The sequence below is a fragment of the Ovis canadensis genome, chromosome 17 (assembly GCF_042477335.2).
Source record: "Ovis canadensis isolate MfBH-ARS-UI-01 breed Bighorn chromosome 17, ARS-UI_OviCan_v2, whole genome shotgun sequence".
NCBI lineage: Eukaryota > Metazoa > Chordata > Mammalia > Artiodactyla > Bovidae > Ovis > Ovis canadensis.
In genome coordinates this window covers 66,949,468-66,970,396 of record NC_091261.1, presented here as the reverse complement: position 1 = coordinate 66,970,396, position 20,929 = coordinate 66,949,468, and the positions used below count along the sequence as shown (strand labels likewise).

At 44.3% G+C, this 20,929-nt stretch overlaps 1 protein-coding gene across 1 annotated transcript in view; it reads left to right on the top strand.

Annotated features, from left to right (window-relative positions):
- SUDS3 (SDS3 homolog, SIN3A corepressor complex component) overlaps positions 1-20,929 on the top strand; it is a 332,239-nt gene that overhangs the window by 267,993 nt on the left and 43,317 nt on the right. The gene's annotated exons all lie outside the window — the stretch shown is intronic.

The following is a 20,929-nucleotide window of genomic DNA, read 5'->3' as shown; positions in this document are numbered from 1 at the left end:
CTGCTGGACACTCACAGGCAAGTCTAACTCAGTCTCTTGTGGGGACACTGGTCCTTTCTCTTGGCTCTTGGTGTGCACAAGGTTTTGTTCATGCCCTCCAAGAGTCTGTTTCCCCAATCCTTTGGAAGTTCTGTTATCAAATCCCACTGACCTCCAAAGTCATATTTGCTAGGGGTTCCAATCACTTTGCTGGATCGCCAGGTTGGGAAATCTGTTGTGGGTCCTAGAACTTTCTTAACGGTGAGAGAATTTCTTTGGTATAATTGTTTTGTAGTTTTGGGGTCATCTGCCTGGCAGCTCTATGGTGGAGCTAATGGCGACCTCCTCCATATGCTGTGTGACCCAGATCTGCTACAGCCAGAGCCCCTGTCCCCATGGCAGGCCATTGCTGACCCATGGCTTCACTGGAGACACTCAAACACTCAAAGGCAGGTCTGAGTCAGTATATGGGGGCCTCTGGGTTTGATTCTAAATGTGATTTTGTTCCTCCGACCGTCTTGTTGGGGCTTCTCCTTTGCCCTTGGATGTGGGGTATCTTTTTTTGTCAGGTTCCAACATTCTCCTGTAGATGGTTTTTCAGCAGCAAGTTGCAATTTTGGCATTCTCACAGGAGATGATGAGCACACATCTTTTTACTCTGCCATCTTAATCTTTATCTGTAACAGCAAAGGAGGAGAGGGCAACTGGCAAACTGAATCTTTTAATGGAGTGACTGGGGAAGGACAGATGAAGGAGAGAGTGAGAAGAAGCACCTGTAGATGCATTTTCTAACAATGCAGACATAACTTTGGGGAAAGTTAAAGGGCTACATACATTGAGAAGGACAGGGTTTTGCTGCATGAGATGCTAGTATAATAAAAATACAGTGCTTGGCAGGAGGGGAGGCACATAGCTCTGCCTTGAAGATTCATGAGACATTTGGGAAAAGATGGATTCTCAGGTTATAATGTCATTATTCGTTTCTCTCTCATGTGTTTTCTGTTTCCTCAGTAATGATGTTTACTAAAGAGGGAGGAAGAAAAAGCACAGAAAATTTTAAGTCGAGGTGATGACAAGATATTCATTCTAAGCTTTAGTGTCGTCATTCATGTACTTGTGTGTATGCATAAATAGGCACACATATGTATACAGATGTCACTTATAACTCTCTCTAGCCCTGTATTAATTAGAATATTTTGACTGCATAGAATAACTCTAACTCAACGTGACTTAAATAATAAGGACATTTATTATCAGTAGGGAGACCATATCATTTATCATTCAAACCAGTAAACTTTTGTTCAGGACAAATGCTAAATCAGAAAATACACTGGCACAAATGTCAACTGAAACAGCTCCAGGAAAACCAGGATTTTATGGAATGAATATTTATGTCCCCCAATGTCTAATCCCCAGTGTGATGGTATTTGGAGATGGGGGTTTTGAAATGTCATTAGGTCAGGAGGGTGGTGCCCTCATGAATGGAATTTGTACCCTTACAAGAAGAGGCCAGAGAGCTAGCAAGCCCTCTTTTTCCACCATGTGAGAATACAAGGGAGTTTCTCAAGGTCTTCTGCAATCTGGAAGAGGTCTCTCACCAGAACTTGACTACTCTGATCTCTTACTTCCAGCCTCCAAAATGTAAGAATTAAATGCTTATTGTTTAAACCACTCAGTCTATGACAAGTTGTTATATCAGCCTGTGCTAAGGCAAGGATGTGTGATCACCCTATGTTATCCTACACTTAAGAGGTTAAAGCGTCTGCCTCCCATGCGGGAGACCTGGGTTCGATCCCTGGGTCGGGAAGATCCCCTGGAGAAGGAAATGGCAACCCACTCCAGTATTCTTGCCTGGAGAATCCCATGGACGGAGGAGCCTGATAGACTACAGTCCATGGGGTCGCAAAGAGTCGGACACAACTGAGCGACTTCACTTCACCTTAAGGACATCTCTAGACAGGGCATGTCTAGAGTTAACTCTGAGGATCAAAGCCTTTGAGGCTCTCAAAGTCTCAGTAGCTAGCTTTTGTCCTTATACTTTTCTTTTTGAGTTCAGAGATGTCCCCAACAGCTTGAAGCATTAAGAGAACATCATCATAAAAGACATTGACTTTATTGTTTTTAAAATCTTTAATATTTTAATGATGTTGTGTGGTTTTTCAGTATGCAGGCCTTATACATTTTTCTTAAATATATTTCTAAGTATCTTTTAAATGATATTTTAAATGAGGCACTGACTTTGTTAGAACAAGAAATTGTATCTCCCAGGGCCCCCAGCAGACTTCCTATTGCTCAGAATTGTATCACATGCTCATGCTTCAACAAATCACTGACAAAGGCAATGAAATTACCATGATTGGTTTTGACCAGTTGAGATTTACTCCTCTCTTGGGGTTAAGAGGGAACATAGCCCCAATTCAAGTACTTGGCTGTTAGGAAAATAAATAAAATTGGAATTCTCTTGGTAAAAAGGATGCAGTGAACGGTTGTTGGGTAGGCAGTCAAAAGGGCTGCCACTCACTCACTCTGGCCAGAGCTCCCATGTAGGATTATTTGAGAGACAGACAGATTTGGCTCATAGTAAAGAATCTACCTGCCAGTACTCTTGCCTGGAAAATCCCATGGATAGAAGAGCCTGGTAGGTTGCAGTCCATGGGGTGCTAAGGGTCAGACACGACTGAGTGACTTCCCTTTCACTTTTCACTTTCATGCATTGGAGAAGGAAATAGTGGCCCGCTCCAGTGTTCTTGCCTGGAGAATCTTGGGGACGGGGGAGCCTGGTGGGCTTCCGTCTATGGGGTTGCACAGAGTCAGACACGACTGAAGCAACTTAGCAGCAGCAGCAGCAGCCATTGCTGGAGATGCAAAAGACACAGGTACCATCTCTGGGTTGGGAAGGTCCCCTGGAGGAGGAAATGACAACCCACTCCAGTATTCTTGCTGGGGAAAATCCCCTGTGCAGAGGAGCCTGGTGGGCTACAGTCTGTGGGGTCATAAAGAGTCAGACATGGCTGAGCATGCACACAGAACCAACAAACATAATCAGTGGGATGATTTCCCAGAATTCAGAGACTGAGAAGACAATGGCTGTATCCAGTCGGGGAGAGGGGCGGAAGCTAGGGCTCAGAGTGGCTAGTTATTTGATGTTGATCCCAGAGACACTAAACGTCCAAGAAAGGATTAGAATTCAGTTCTGACTCCATTGTCCTTTATCATGTGGTACTATGCTAATCGTGAGTCTGAGTGAACTCCGGGAGATGGTGATGAACAGGGAGGCCTGGTGTGCTGCGATTCATGGGGTCGCAAAGAGTCGGACACGACTGAGCGACTGAACTGAACTGAACTGACTATGCTAATCTCAAAAGTCAAACTATTTTCTTTGGTTGGGGGTGAAAAGTATAGGAAGTAAAAGACAAACATAATTTATAATTGGGTTGGGAAGATGAGATTCATTGAGTTGTGATCCACGCATGGAACTCTGTCTTTTTGCTCTCCCATGTAAGACAGGATTTTGGAATACAAGTGCCACAAACTTATATTATTAGAGAGACAACTTGAATTGACTTTAATTTTTTTAAAGAATTGAAAAAAGAAATAAAAGTGAAAGTGAAGTCACTCAGTCGTGTCTGACTCTTTGCGACCCCATGGACTATAGCCTATCAGAAAGAAATAAAAGGAAAAGACAAATCATCTTTTGAAAACTGTTGTTAGTGTTTTTTTAAACCACAATAGGGTTACTTTTACCACATTTAACTGTCAGTTTCCATGCATTTAAAGTGTATTAACCTACCTTGTTGAATACTGGTGCTCCACAAATTACCAGTGAGTGGAATAGTGGGAAAGGAGGGGAGAGAAATGGAAAAAAACCTCAATCCTTCAGAAATACCCTACCTTGGATGATAGCATATGTATGGGGGACCCACAGTCAGCTGTCATCCCCCTTCTTCCATGCCCTCCCTTCTCCCTATTCTTCTTCCAATTAAGCCTACTCAGGACCCATTTCTAACAAGGGGCTGTGTGTGAGTGCTTCTTGATGATTTCATTTTCAACAAGTTATAAGTCAGGAAGCAGCTGGGAGCAGAGGAACTCAGATATGAGCAGTCTTGGCTAATTAGATTTCCGGCTGCCTTATTCCTTTACCCAACACCCTACCAGTCTGCTGTCCTGTCATGCCCTCTGTTGAATTTCATTCCACTGGTTGTCTTGGTTAATTTGCAAAAATCAGGCAGAAATACACCATCTTCTACATTTATTAAAGGTTTCTCTGCTGGGGCTGATAATGTCAGAAATCAGTAGCAAATTCTTCATGCCCCAGGGGTATCTCCACAGTGAACAACCTCCTTATGGTCAGAGAGTGTGGACACTGCCAAAGAGGCATTTGTCAATGAGTAGAGACATTTTTGGCTGATGAAATGACTGGAGGAGGGGCATGAACATCTACCTGAGGGGTTTGAAAAAAAAACAAAACAAAACGCTAAACTTCTTGCAAAGTCAGTCCTGCACAGTAAAAACTTATCCCCAGTATGTTAGTAGACACTGATAAACCCTGCAAAATGCAGAGAGGAGGAGGAATCCTTAGCTTAAACTTCTCCCCTTTAAGAGGCTTAAAACCTCTGATCTAGGTATGGAGGTGGGAGAAAAGGGGTTTGACTCTCTGTCTAAAGGTGTTCTGGGCACTCCTGGCTCATTCTGTTTCTTTTTCACTGCTGGACCTCCAGAATCCCACACAATGCCAGGCTCATAGTAGATGCCCAACCTCTCAAGATTGATTTAAGTTGTTCATGCCGTCTTCTAACCATAGGATCAGCCTGATTTCAGTGAAATTTTGATTGAATATCTACTGTGTCATCAGTGTCCAGTGAGGAAGACAGAAACCACACTAGGTATTAAAAAAAAAAACAACAAACTTTAGCAGCACCCCAAGGCATGTGAGACCTTAGTTCCCTGACCAGTAATAGAACCCTCACCCCATGCATTGGAAGGCAGAGTCTTAACCTCTAGACTGCCAGGGAAGTCCCACACAAGGTATTTTAATGGGGGGAGTTTAATACAGGGAATTGGGTGGATAGATTGTAGAAATGGCAGAAGTAGGAGAAAGATAGATGTAATAGCCAAGCGAATCTGCTACTGTTCTATAGCTGGGGATCAAAGGAAAGAACATATGGTTATCAAAGCCTAGAAGCTGAGAGGAGGGGCTCTTGGATCTGAGCTTATACCTCTGATGAGGGGAGACCTCTCGTTTGTGCTAGGACCTGTGAAAGGGCACACACTGCCTGACTCTGGGAGTGCTGAAAGCAACCATAGGCTAGAATCACTTGCCAAAGCAGAGTGGCGGGTGGTGGTGGTGATGGTACCGGGGCTACAGGGTGATGGGGGTTGGATGCCAGCCATAAGAAGGAGCAAGTCCCTAAGTCCCTTCTGCCTCCTTCAGCCTTGACATCTCCCGCTATTGACAATGGATAAGGGGATCTAGCTGGCAAAGGAGAAGTGTAATTTTCAGACCTCACAGCAACAACACAAAGCAGACTAATGAAGGGCAATTTTAGAGCTGGGAGATGAGAGTTGACTAGGATTTCGTGTTAGGTCTTGGGAATCTAGAGGTGAGCAAGGCAGATGCAGTCCAGGCTCTCAGAACTTGCAGACCAGGGACATTATAAGAATAATTAAAAATGCAATTAATTATTGCTATAATGCATATTTTAAAGTACAAGTACAGGGCATGGGGAAAGCACAAAATAGGGGACATGAACTTGTTTGGGGCTAAGATTCTTCTGTTAAGAAGGAAGCACTTAAGATACAGCCTGAAGGGTGAAGAGGATGACTTAGCACAGCGAAAAGGGGAGGCAGAGAAACCATGATATGTATTGATGAAGCAAAAAAACCAGAAAAACAAAACCCTCAGCATATTATTTTAGCAAAATAGAAGTTTGATTAAATAAAACAAATGAGCCAACCATATCCTTGCAGCATATGGGGCCGCATTTCCCATGTTTAACATGGGTCAGGCTTCCGCTCTAGTTTTATTCATAAAATTAATTCAGTACCCATAGGAGGTAGGCAATCATTGTCCACAGGAAATTGAACAATAACAGAGCCCTCTTTTATTGATGAGCAATAATTTGCAGGGTTGGCAACAATGCCCACCGATTCCTCTGTTGTAAGATGAAGTGAGATAGTATAGGTTAATTGTCTAGGCCAAGGTCTGGCACAGAGCAGATTTTCAGAAAATGTGAGGTTCCTTCTCCCCTGGCAGTGACTCACATCTGGGTTCTAGTCCTAGTCTGAGCACTTCCTCATCTGCTTTGTCTCGTGTTTCATCAGTTGTCATTGAAGCCTGTAATGACCACACTTGGATGTCTCTGTATTGCTAGGAATCTGGGGAGCACAGAACTGACCAAATCTTTGAGATATACCTGTGAGGTCTTCACCTTGTATTTCCTTTTTTTAATTAAAAAAAAATTTAAGATTTTTTTTTGATGTAGATCATTTTCTTTAAAGTCTTTATTGATCCTATTATAATATTGCTTCTATTTTTTTAAAAATGTTTTGTATTTTTGGCTGCGTGGCAGGATCTTGGCTCTCTGACCAGGGATCAGACCTGTACCTCCTGCTTTGGAAAATGAATTCTTAACCACTGGACCACCAGGGATGTCCCTTCACCTTGTATTTCTAAGTTATATAGTTGATGGAAACTGAAAATCCTTGATCTATTCACTAACAACTGACCCTGTGCGAGGACCCTGCCCTCCAGGGGAACCAATAGTCTTTCTGGTCAACCTGAGGCTCTTAAGATCTTGAGGCAAGAGAAGGAGTCTGATCTGCTCTCTGCTGTCTCCCCAGTTTCTAAAATAGAGCCTAGCACACAGTGAGAATGAAAGCTGCTCAGTCTTGTCCGATTCCTTGCGACCCCATGGACTGTGGCCCACCAGGCTCGTCTGTCCATGGGGATTCCCCAGGCAAGAATACTGGAGTGGGTTGCCATGCCCTCCTCCAGAGGATTTTCCAACCCATGGATTGAAACCAGGTCTCGCACATTGCAGGCGGGTTCTTTACCGCTTGAGCCATGAGGGAAGATCAAGAATACTGGAGTGGGTAGCCTATCCCTTCACCAGGGGATCTTTCCAACCCAGGAATCGAACCAGGGTCTCCTGCATTGCAGGCAGATTCTTTACCAACTGAGCTACCAGGGAAGCCCAACACACAGTAGGGATTCACAAATATTTTTAATATAAGAAATGGGAGCCAAAGAAGGAAGAAGCAGAAAGGGGATAAGCCAGAAAACATCAGAAGAGTGGATCTCCAGAATTCCACTTCAACAGAAGCTTCCTGGCAAGGGTCCATAGCTGAGATTCCTCTGTGACGCACTTCCTCCTGCCTGGCCTGGCTCCCAGAGGACAGCTGTCTACTCAGACCAGTTTCTTCATCATTAGGCTGGGCAGAAAAACCAAGCAAGACCAAGTTTCTACTCCCAAGAGAGAGATTAGTGATCCCATAGAAACTCAGACAGACCTGGGTCCAAATTCTCCTTTCCCAACTTGTGAGTTTCATATCTCTGAAGAAGCCCTTGATTTTTCCTCAATCTTTATTCCCCTGTACAAAGGGGAGGACTGCATATTTCTCAAGGGGACTTCTATGAGGTTGAATGTGATCATGTGACTATGGACGAGGCATGAGGCTCCCACCTTTGTTGGCTTCTTTGTTCCCTGAAATATTCAAGTTCAGCCTCCACTGCCCTAAGGGAAGGAAGAAAAAAAAAGGATTCCAGTGACATCTGTAGCTTTGGAAGTCCAAAGGCTGAGGTATTTGGGAGAGCTTAGGAAGATTTCCTTTAGAAACCATTTATTTTCCAAACTCCTTTAACTCCAGACTGGAGGAAGCAAGGGGAGTTAAACCCTCGTATGCACATGGGACCCTGGACAGCACCTCTCTGGGGCAAAGTTCTGGAGAGGTTTTAGGGAGCAGGACCCCACTTTTAGTTTTGGATTCTATGAGTGTCTCATTGCCCTGGGGAGTCTAGCTCTAGTTCCCCCTCTTAATGGCCATGTGACCTTACACAGGAGAACTAAGCTCTGGACCTCAGTTTCTACATTTAGGATTGAGGGAATTAAAAACAGATCTTACCTCGTAGAGCTATTAGTGGGAGTAAATGAAGCACACCTTGTAATCCTGAGAATGGTGCCCAAGAAGGGCTCAATAAGATGTTTTAGAAAAGAAAGAGGGGCTTCCCTGGTGGTCCAGTGGTTAAGAAGCTGCCTTCCAGTGCATGGAGGACTCAAGTTTGATCCCTAGTTGGGAAACTAAAATCCCACATGCCGTGGGGCAACTAAGCCCCCGAGCTGAAACTACTGAGCTTGTGTACTTTAGAGCCCATGGTCCACAAGAGAAGCCTGAGTGCTGTGACTAGAGAAAGCCCAGGCACTGAAAAAAAAAAGAGAGAGAGAGAGAAGAGAAAGGAGGAAAGCAAGAACGCTCAGGGAGGTGACAGGCTTCGTGGAGATGTCCGCAGCGCCACTGTGGCACTGTAGTGTACTAGCTGGAGATACCGCACGTGGTGGGGGGTCTAGCCAGGCATGTGAAGGACAGACTGTCTTTCCAGTGTTCCTGGAGCGTCACAGTTCCTGGCCCTTAAATGGGACTTGGAGTTCAGGAGGAGGGGAGGGAGAGGATGAGACAGCGGTTCTGCAAGGTTGACTTTGGCTGGAGTGCCAGCACCATAGTGAAGGACATGCTGACCACATGAGGCACATCCCATCCTTGAAGTCAGTCAGCATGGAGGCTGGCAGTGAGCTGGGGGGTTCATCTCAGTGGGTATCAGTAGAGAACATGAACAGATGAAAATAAAGACCCGACCAGGGATTTCCCTGGTGGTTCAGTGGCTAAGACTCTGCACTCCCAATGCAGGGGGCCTGGGTTTGATCCCTGATCTGGGAGCAAGATCCCACATGCCACAACTAGGAGTTCATCTACCGCAACTAAAAGATCCTTGCATGCTGCAAGGAAGATCAAAGATCCTGCGTGCCATGACGAAGACCAAGCACAACCAAATAAATAAACATTAAGGCAAAAACAAAGAGCTGGCCACTCCTCTCCACATGGCACACCCCTGGGGGTTGGCATCGTTTCCACTAAGAGGAAGGGAGGGAGAAAATACAAAATCTGTCTTGGTTTAAGCTGAAATCAAGGAGAAAAATAAAAATCACCAAAATGATTGCGTTTAGCTCTAAGTGACAAGATTAAATGTTCTGCTTCAGAGAGTTTCGGGGGGGCTCAAGATAGAAATTAAGTTCAGTGAGAGGACATATAGGCTTCACTCCTGAGAAGGTTCTGGGGAAGTCATAGTCACTCAGTGTTCAAAGGGCTTGTAACATGGTAAGTGCTCCATAAATGGAAAATAAGCATGTAAATAATCATTGAAAAGATCTACTGCATCTGCCCGTGGCAGTGGCCAGCCTTTCCAACTGATGGAGGGATGGGAGCCAAGAATCAGCCCAGCTTCAGGTCTCTCCCTCCTTCCTCCTGACTAGTCCCCTTACTGGGCAGACATCCTCCTGACCGAGCCTGGCGAGCAGAGCACGGAAAAGGCAGTGGACTCTGAGGACATGCCACCCTATAAATACTTCCAGGGGTAAGAGAGATTTATGGTGTTATAAATGCCAGTGGCAAGCCCCGTTTGTGTTAATAGCCTTATTAGTTACATTGCTGTAAAATCCAGATCTCCACACTGTTTAACAGCTACAGTTCTGCTCAGCAGCATTAATTCAATAAATTGAGGCCCCTTGACATAAATCTTAAATCCCCTGGAACACAATTAGGAAATCCCTCCTGGGGGTGTCAGAGATGGACAGATGGAGAGAGGCCAGCGAGCTTCCAGCAGGAACAGTGAATCTCACGATGCAGGCTGTCTCCAGAGGCTGTCAATGTGGGTCATTTCCCATCTGTAATCCCAGTAGGCTCGATCTTGACCTTGAATGTGGAGGGTCTGACAGGGATTGCTGGTGATTCAGGGTAGGCGAACTCAAAGCCCCCGTTAGCCTTTATGACACCTTTGTGCAAATTAGAGAAAGCCATCCTACCCGTCTCTGTCCCCTGCCAACAGTGGATGCTGCCTCATTGTACAGGACCCGGTGGGAGACTGGCATCTTTGTGCTGATAAGAAGTAGATCAGAGGAGCTGCAGGGTGGATTTCAACCCCCCTGGCCCCCACTTTGGCGTCCTTGGCTGGGAACCCTTGTGCACCGAAGAGCCCATACAACCAAACGTGGCAGCCTGAGTGAAACTATAAAATTCAACTGCAACAGAGGAAGAGCCTATAACTGAAAGACCTAGAGGTTAGAAAGTTAAAGACAAACAGAGTGAAATAATTTATCATTAGGCACATATATGTGAAAACACTAAAGAAAAAAATCAGTGGGATGTTGGATCCAGTGTTTAGGATCATGGTTACCTTTAAGAGAAACACAGAAGATGGGATGTGTAGACAAAATTATTGCTAACATTTAGGTTCTTGGGACTTCCCTGGCAGTCTAGTGGCTAAGACTCCATCCTCCCAATGAAGCAAGGAAGATTGAAAATCCTGTTTGCTGCAACTAAGACCTGGTGCAGCCAAATAAATAATAAAAATAAAATAAACATTAGAAAAACATTTAGGTTCTTAATTTGGGCAATGAGTTCATGGTAGTCATTGTATTATTTAAAAAACAGTGAATAAAACAGTTATCATTAGCTAGTGGTTAACCTGACTCCATGTACCTGGAAAGGGGAGACAAACACAAGAAAGTAGAGACTAGGTCTGATATCCTGTTTCCTTCTCTCCCTCCCTTATTCCTAAGAATGATCCATATATACTAAGCCTTGGGCTAGGCATCTTACATCCATCATCGTATTTAGTCTTTATAAGCACTGTGTGTCCTGGGGTTGAATCCTGACTCAACTACCTAGAAGCTGTGTGATCCTGGACAGGTTATTTAATTATGTTTTGCTTCAGTTTCCTCATCTGTGAAGTATATGTGTGTATTTGCACCCACTGAAAAACTCAAAACAAAACAAAATTAGAGTTTTGGTCATAAAAATAGGCAAAAAAGAATAAATGTGAATAGCAAATAGTAGTTACTTAAGGATTAAGTGAGATATTGCATTTGGACTTATGCTTAGCAGATAGTAGGTTATTCACTAAATGTTAGCTATCAGAAAATCATTATGCCCATTTTATAGATAAGGAGAGTAATGATGTTTGAAATGTTAAGTAATTTGCCCAAGACTGCACCATTGGCACTGACAGCCATTACTTTTCTCCCTTTCTAGCCAGTCCATTTTGTTTCCTCTCTTTCTATCTCTTACACAAATTACTTGATTTTGAATGTAAGCCAAAAAATGTGCTAGGTTTTGAGGGGCAGAAATGAAAGGATAATGTGTATAATCCTTACACTTAAGGATCCTATGGTTGTGAGTTTACTCTAATTTTTTTTAAAAAAGAAAGCTGTGGTACATATAAACAATGGAATATTACTCAGCCATTAAAAAGAACACTTTTGAATCAGTTCTAAAGAGGTGGATGAAACTGGAGCCTATTATACAGAGTGAAGTAAGCCAGAAAGAAAAACACCAATACAGTTTACTAATGCATATATATGGAATTTAGAAAGATGGTAATGATAACCCTATATGTGAGACAGCAAAAGAGACACAGATGTATAGAACAGTCTTTTGGATTCTGTGGGAGAAGGTGAGGGTTGGATGATTTGAGAGAATAGCACTAAAACATGTATATTATCATATGTGAAACAGACCGCCAGCGCAGGTTCAATGCATGAGACAGGGTGCTCAGGGCTGGTGCACTGGGATGACCCAGAGGGATGGGATGGGGAGGGAGGTGGGAGAGGGGCTCAGGATGGGGAACACATGTACACCCATGGCTGATTCATGTCAATGTATGGCAAAAACCACCACAATATTGTAAAGTAATTAGCCTCCAATTAAAGTTAAAAAAAAGATACGGGCACCCATAAGTCCTTTCATAAAAACATCCAAATTCTCCAAAGAGCCAGTGGTTGGGTAAATTTGGGGGAGAGGAGAGGAAAAAGAGTATGGTAATGAGGTCTGGTCATTCTTGCCAAGTGGAAATTCACCCTTCCCTGGCAACCTGGAGAGATGGCTTGGTTTTATTAAGGGAAGTGGTACTTAGAGTGTCCTTATCTTGATTGATTGAGTTATTAACATATTTAATGAGCATCTACCACTTGCCAGGTCCTGGAGAGACAGTGTTGAACAAAACATAGTTTAGTGCATTTCCTCAGGGTCCTAATGTGTGCGTGGACAGGATGATTGTTGTTCAGTCACTCAGTCATGTCTGGCTCTTTGTGACCCCATGGACTAGAACCAGACGGCTCCTCTGTCCATGGGATTTCCCAGGCAAGAATACTGGAGTGGGTTGCCATTTCCTTCTCCAAGGGACCTTCCTGACATGGGGATCAAACCCTTCTCTCTTGTGTCTCCTGCTTTGGCAGGCAGATACTTTGCCACTGATACACCATAGAAGCCTGGATGGGAGGATAGAAGCGATTAAACAAGTAACCATAGAAAATGAAATAGATGCTGTGATAGAAGGCATCAGGAGGTTCTGCAGAAACTAAGGGGAGGGGCATTTTATCAATTATCCATTTCTATATATCAAAGCATTCCAAAATGCAATAGCTTAAAGTAAATATTTTATTATTCACAATTCTATGGGTTAAGGATTTAGTAGGCTGGCTTGTTTCTTTCCCACATAGTATTGGCTGGGGCATCTGGGCTTGGACAGGAGTTGAGATGACCGCAGTCACGTGTCTGACACCTTATGGGGATGACTTGACTCTCCTGGGGCTTGTTCATATGGCTGGGCTGCTTTCTTCTCATGATGTTGGTTCTCACATAGTTTAGGACCTTACTTCTCCTCCATGCGGTAGTTCTCTCTCCTGGACTTCTTTACTCAGGGGCTATGTTTCCCCTGATTGGAAACAGAAGAGGATTTGTAGTCTCTTAAGGTTTGGGATCTGACATCCCAGAATGTCACTTCTGATACCTTCTATTGGTTAAAGCTGGTCAACCTCCAGCCTGATTCAAGGAGTGGGGGAACAGAGTCCACTCTGTGACGAGGAAGGCAGAGTAGGTGCAAACAGAGATGGGGAGATTGTTGATGCTATCTTTGCCAATAATCTACTACAGTAAACTCATCCATCCTTAAGGTATGGTGGTCAGGGAAAGCTTCCTGGAATAGGCAACATCTAACTGGACACCTATAGTTTGAGTAGGAATAGGCTAGAGATTATGGAATATCTAATACAGAAGAACAGTGTGTGTGAAGACTCAAAGGCAAAGGGGAACATGGAACTTTCAGAGACCTCTAGGAAGTTCAGCAACGTGAGGAGTGGGGACTGGTAACAATGGGGTTGAGGAGGCGGGCAGAGGCAATCAATAAGGGTCCTTTAGACAGTGCTTTATCTGAAGGACAATGAGGTGCAATTGGTAGAGTTTGCATCTGGGGGTAACAGGACGTGATTTAAGTTTTAAGAAGGTCCCTCTGGTTATAGGGGAATAGGGAATATTCCAGAAGTAGATTGCAGCAAGTCAGAATAAAAGTTCTGAGATAGGTTAGAAAGTTGTAGAGCTGTCCAAGCAAGAGATGGTGGTGGTCATAGAAGAGATGGAAATGGGTGGATGGGGAAGATTTTTAGGAGGTTAGTATGGTGGGATAGGGCCAAGGCATCCATTCAGTGCCCCTGAACTTGAACTTAAAGGAGTTACTTTCTCTCTTCCACCCAGTTCCATTCATTCTCCAGCTGTGCTAAAACTTCTTCCTTTTATACCTTCCTTCCCTTTCTATGGCAACCACCCACTCGCCCACCCACCCACCCCACCTCATGGCTGGGTGGTTTCAATAATCAACTAATTAGTCTCCCTGTCTTCTGAGTCTCCCCTTCCAATCCATCTTGCACACTGTCGCTAGAATGAGTATTCTAAAACATAGCTTTACATCATGTCAGCTCTCTTTGGAAAACAACAGAACCAGTCATCACAGGAGAAAATGAAAAATCTCTCATATGGCAGTTTGAATATTCCTTGGAGTGGACTTCTAAAAGGTATCCCTTGCTGTTGTCCAATAGGATCCCACCTGCCAGATATAAAAATATTTCCAGTGGTGGGGGAATTATTGGATGACAGTGTTAACAGTGACAATCATGTAGTGTGGCCATATCTATCAAGATTAATTAAACTTGCCTTTCAAGTTGGTGAGGTAGACCTGGAGATGGGCTTCCCAGATCCCCGCTTCAGGGCAGGGTTTCCTGCTCTGCTGTGGGAAACGTGGTCAGCAGGTGGCTTCCAGCTTTCAGCTGCCGAGAGCAACCTCACCCAGCCAAGGCCGTGCCTTCTGGAGCAGTCAACAGCCTGGCTGAATGAGATGGCTGGAAAGGTGTGGATGTCTTGGCTCAGCCGGTCTCTGCTTGCTTGGCTGACTGCCCTGGACCTGCACTACGGTTTACACTTTTGTCTGCCCAATTCTCTTTCCTTTCCCCTCCCTTCCACATACTGGAGACAACTTTGTGTGTGTGTGCTTAGTCACTCAGTCATGTCTGACTCTTTGCAACTCCATTGACTGTAGCCCACCAGGCTCCCCTGTCCCTGGGGATTTTCCAGGCAAGAATAGTGAAGTGGGTTGCCACGCCTTCCTCCAGGTGATCTTCCTAACCCAGGGATCGAACCCAGGTCTCCCACATTGCAGGCAGATTCTTTACCATCTGAGCCACCAGGGAAGCCAGGGGACAACTTTATTGAAATACTATTCACCCATTTCAAGTGGACATTTAACTTTCAGAGGTCAAGTTTTGAGTATATTCATAACTGTGAATTTTATCACCCTGAAAAGAAACTCTGTACTCTTTGGCTTTTGTTCCTCATTTCCCCCAGAACTTCCAGCCCCAAGCAAGCACTGATACACTTTTCATCTCTAAAGACTCGCCTGTTCTGGGCATTTCAGATGAATGACGTCATCTAATACATGGTCTTTGGGGTCTGGCTCATTCTACTTAGCATGCTGTTTGCATGGTTCATCTGTGCTGCAGCATGCCTCTAGTTCATCCCTTTTATTGTCAAATACTATTCTACTGTATGGATATGACACTTCTCATCCATCCGTTCATTAGCTGATGGACATTTGAGTTGTTTCCACTTTTTTGGCTGTTATGGATAACGTGGCTATGAACATTTACGTACAAGGTTTCATGTTGACATATGTTTCTAATAAACATTTTTCAACCCGAACTCCATCTCAGCATCTGTTCCAGAGAATATAACCTGTGACATTTGGCAATCTCTGCTTTAGGAATTTATCCTCCAGGCAGACTAGTAAAATACAAAATGGCATGTACAGCATGATTTATAACACCATTGTTTGTATTGGCAAAATGTTGGAAACAATAGGTTTAAGAGATTAGCTCACCGTGATCAGTGAGGTTAAGTAACCTGGTAAGTAGCACAGTGAGCGTTGGACCCAGGATTTGAACTTGGGTCTGTTGAGTCCATAGGAAGTTCTCTTTCTGCTCCCCTCCCTCCCTCCTACTGGTTCTATAGGGCTTTGTAAACACAGCCCACAAGCGGGCTGCCCTCGGTCTAGAAATAGCCCATACATGTGTTTAGTTTGGACTGTAAAAGTGTGCAGTGTTGAAAAATCACTAAGGAAGCCCAAGGGCTTCCCTGGTAGCTCAGCTGGTAAAGAATCTGCCTGTAATGTGGGAGACCCTGGTTTGATCCCTGGGTTGGGAAGATCCCCTGGAGAAGGGATAGGCTACTCACTACAGTATTCTTGGGCTTTCCTGGTGGCTCACATGGTAAAGAATCTGCCTGTCATGTGGGAGACCTGGATTCGATCCCCGGGTTGGGAAGATCTCTTGGAGGAGGGCATGCAACCCACTCCAGTATTCTTGCCTGGAATCCCCATGGCTAGAGGAGCCTGGCAGGCTTTAGTCCCTGGTGTCGCCAAGAGTCAGATACAACTGAGCGACTAAGCTCAGCAAGGAAGCCCCAAATAACATACACTGGGTGGCTTAAACAATAGACATTTATTTTCTCAGTTCTTGAGGTGGAAAGTCCAAGATCAAGGTTCTGGCAAGCTTTGGTTCCTGGTGAGGGGACTCTTCTTGGCTTGCAGAGGATTGCCTTCTTGCTGTGTCTCTTCCTGTTATATAGGGGCATTGGCCCTATTGGATTAGGATTCAATCTTTATGACTTCTTTCAACCTTTATCACTTTATTTTAGGTGCAAATACAGTTACATTGGTGATTAGGGCTTCATTATATGAATAATTCTTTCCATAATAGATGGATTGCTTTTTTCAGTTCCTATAGTAAACCAGTTAATTGTTCAATATAATAATATGAAATGAAGTCACTCAGTCGCGTCCGACTCTTTGCGACCCCATGGATTGTAGCCCACCAGGCTCCTCAGTCCATGGGATTTTCTCACATGCTGGTAAAGTAATGCTCAACATTCTCCAAGCCAGGCTTCAGCAATATGTGAACCGTGAACTTCCAGATGTTCAAGCTGGTTTTAGAAAGGTAGAGGAACCAGAGATCAAATTGCCAACATCCGCTGGATCATGGAAAAAGCAAGAGAGTTCCAGAAAAACATCTATTTCTGATTTATTGACTAAGCCAAAGCCTTTGACTGTGTGGATCACAATAAACTGGAAAATTCTGAGAGAGATGGGAATACCAGACCACCTGACCTGCCTCTTGAGAAACCTATATGCAGGTCAGGAAGCAACAGTTAGAACTGGACGTGGAACAACAGATTGGTTCCAAATAGGAAAAGGAGTACATCAAGGCTATATATTGTCACCCTGCTTATTTAACTTCTATGCAGAGTACATCATGAGAAACGCTGGGCTGGAAGAAGCACAAGCTGGAATCAAGATTGCTGGGAGAAATATCAGTAACCTCAGATATGCAGATGACACCACCCTTATGGCAGAAAGTGAAGAGGAACTAAAAAGCCTCATGATGAAAGTGAAAGAGGAGACTGAAAAAGTTGGCTAAAGCTCAACATTCAGAAAACGAAGATCATGGCATCTGGTCCCATCACTTCATGGGAAATAGTTGGGGAAACAGTGGAAACAGTGTCAGACTTTATTTTTGGGGGGCTCCAAAACCACTGCAGATGGTGACTGCAGCCATGAAATTAAAAGACGCTTACTCCTTGGAGGGAAAGTTATGACCAACCTAGAGAGCATATTCAAAAGCAGAGACATTACTTTGCCAACAAAGGTCCATCTAGTCAAGGCTATGGTTTTTCCAATAGTCATGTATGGATGTGAGAGTTGGACTGTGAAGAAAGCAGAGTGCTGAAGAATTGATGCTTTTTTTTGTTTAAGAGAACATTGCCTTTATTTCATAAGTTCTGTTTGCCCCACTCCACTTTATATCGCTCTCTCACTTGAGATAACTACTATATTAATGCTTGTGGTTATCTTTTGAAATGTGGTGTTGGAGAAGACTCTTGAGAGTCCCATGGACTGCAAGGAGATCCAACCAGTCCATCCTAAAGGAGATCAGTGTTCTTTGGAAGGAATGATGCTAAAGCTGAAACTCCAGTACTTTGGCCACCTCATGCAAAGAGTTGACTCATTGGAGAAGACTGATGCTGGGAGGGATTGGGGGCAGGAGGAAAAGGGGACGACAGAGGATGAGATGGCTGGATGGCATCACTGACTTAACGGGCATGAGTTTGAGTGAACTCTGGGAGTTGGTGATGGACAGGGAGACCTGGCGTGCTGCAATTCATGGGGTCGCAAAGAGTCAGACACGACTGAGCGACTGAACTGAACTGAACTGATAGTAAACCCATGTCTAGTTCCAGGTGAATCCTGCAGTCCAGCTAATACCTTGCTTATGGATTCTGTAAGACACTTGATATCCTTCCTTACAACAACCCCCCTTTGTGCTTAAGCTAGCTTCAGCGGGTTCCTATTACTTGTCACCAGGGGTGACAACAAGAGCTATGAATGGCAGGTACTAATACACCGTGGTTTTGAGCCTGGATCTAGGAGTCAGTGGGCTTTCTGCCACTCAGTTATTCCCTATCCACAGGCAAGTGGCTTAGACTCCAGGAGACTCAGGTGCCTCATTTAAGATGTGGGGATGAAATAATACCTAGCAGGATGGATTATTGTAAGCACTTTAAGACACGATGTATATAAAGTCTCAGCAGAATGCCTAGTACATAGTAAGTACTATACTTGATAGATGATAGACTTTATAATCATGATCATTGTTGTTGTTAACATTATTGTTCAGTGGACCAGCTCAGCTAGATAATTTCTAAGATTTCTCCCAGTTCTGGTGTTCTCATTCCTGGGTTTTAACCTAATCTCAAAATGAAGTTTTGAGAGGTGTCTACAACGTTCCTGACATTATATTTAACATTTTGTGCAAAGGTGTTTTCTCCCAGATAGAGGAGTCTAGAGCTTCCGTCATGTTCTTAAAAGGGTCTGTGCCACCTCTTCCCTTTGAACAGTTAGGAATCATTCCTCTAAGATATAAGGATTCCAAATATTTTAGGGTGACCCTGAAGAAGTAGAAGCTGGTCCTCCTGAGGATTAGGTTAGTGCTAAGACAGATTTCAGTTCAAAACCTTCACATAACTTCCAGAAAAGCTGAGCAATCTAAGGCTCACAATCAACTTTATCAAAGCAATTTAACATGGATGTAGCTATCTCCCAGAAGCATGCAGACCCACAGGGATATAAAAATTTGATGGGAGGAGCAAGGACTCAGGTGTCCTTGGGAAAGGTCAGCTTGATATGTGAAAGAATACTGTGATGAATGGGTTGGATATGGTCGGATATGGTCCCTGCCCTCCTGGAACTGGAACCCATTACTCCATCATAAGAGGCAGATTTTGTTTTGATAATTTAAAATGTGAAGAGCGTTACGAGGGAACAGTGCCAGTTGAGGGGGGATTTGGGGAAGCTTGTGGTCCCTTGTGCCTAGTAGATGAGACAAGTCTGGTTCTTCCCACTAGCATCCTTCAGACATCCACGTTAAGCAGATCAGTCCCGATTTAATGGTGATTTGTCAGCATCAAGCCTTAGGGGCCTTTACTCAGGTCTAAATCAAATTCAGAAGCTGAAGAGCCAGATCTGAGTTTAGTGTGGATTTTACAGGTCAGTGAGGCTGAACAGCAGCTCTCCGGCTGGTGATAAATGTGTTGGGATCTCTCTCTGGCTCTGCCAAGGCCACTGTCAACTCTGCGTCTTCATTTCCTGAGAGAGTGTTGTGGAAAGGCTGGCAATAGTCATCAGGCTGGAACCCCATACCTCACCAGGGATATTTAGGAGGACTTTCTGGGGGCTAAGCATCTGCTTCTGGCTCAGGTGCTGGGCAACCTGGGGCATCCCCTGTGCTGGCAAGTGGCTGAGGTAAGAGGAGATGACAGTGAACTCCTAAGAGCAGAGACCACATATTACCATCCTCCTATGCCCAAGACAAGAATTGTGCCCAGCACAAATGAATATCTGTCAAATGACCATATTAACAAAGGAAAAGCACCCTTGCATGAAAAGCAGAGACCAAATGACTAGCCATAGTGTTTTTCCCATCCTTCATTTTGTGGGAATGGTTTCTGGCATTACCCATTTAGTATTATTTCCTGTCTCCCTGTCTCAGACTCAAATGCAGTATGTGCTAATCCCTGGATAAAGACCCAGAGAAGAGATGGTGGGGTTTTGTCCAAAAAGACCTCAATGGACTTGTCAGAGACAAGAGAGAAGAGAGTTCTGTGAGAGAGGGAGGCCTTGTGAGGCACGCGTGGTAGTGGAGGTTGGAGGTTTTGAGGGGAGAATTGGGAGTGAGAAATTGCTGATAAGGAAAGGAGGAGAGTTGACATGTAAGGCAAACGGGTCATGATACCTCTTTAATGGTGCCCAAAATATTAAAAAGAAACAAACAAAACAGACTAACATACTTTTGGTTGCTGGGCTGAGCAACCAAATTCTACAGTGCTCCAGACTTGGCCATGTGGGAACTTGAGTTTGATTAGGGTTACATGTGGACTCTCAAATCAGTTCTGATTTCTCACTGCTGGCCTTCATTATGCTGAAATCCCCATGCAGTTGTTGGTGGTCTCAGATCTTTGGCATAACAATACCACTAGCTAACCAGTGAAAAGTGAAAGTTGCTCAGTTGTACCTCTTTGCAACCCCATGGACTGTAGTCCGCCAGGTTCCAGTGTCCATGGGATTCTCCAAGCAAGAATATTGGAGTGGGTAGCCTTTCCCTTCTGCAGGGGATCTTTCCAGCCCAGGGATTGAACCCAAGTTTCCCAAATTGCAGGAAAATTCTTTACTGTCTGAGCTCCCAGCTAACCAGTAGCAAGAGCATACCAAGTCCCAGGCACTCTCTAGGCTTAATGTTCATGACCCTGTTTAAAGGTAGATATTTTTATTATGTCCATTTTACAGATGAAGAAACTGAGGAACAAGAGGATAAATAGCTTGGCCAAGGTCACAGAGATAGTTGATGGTAGAAGTGGGGTGTGCAGCAAAGTCATGTGATTCTAGAACCAGAGTCCTCAACCTCTGTTGTAAGCAGCTCTTGATTCTCACGGCACCACAGAAGCTGAGTATTGTGTTGTGAAGTGAGAAGACAAGTTACTGTCTCTTAAGTTGAACTTTCATGTCACTCTGAGAGTCCCCTTTCTCCCAGGGCACACACACTCGTACACATACAGCCCATTATCTGGGTTAGGCTATGTTCTACCTGTTGCCAGTCGCCTGGACCCCCTGTCTCGGTCTGCTCTGCAGACTTTGCAGTCAAGTCTTCCCTGTTTCGTCACGTTTTTATTTTTATGGTGACATTTCTCTCAGAACCTGAGCCATCCCTCCCTATAACCAGGCTCCCATTCTCTACTCCTCCTTATCCAT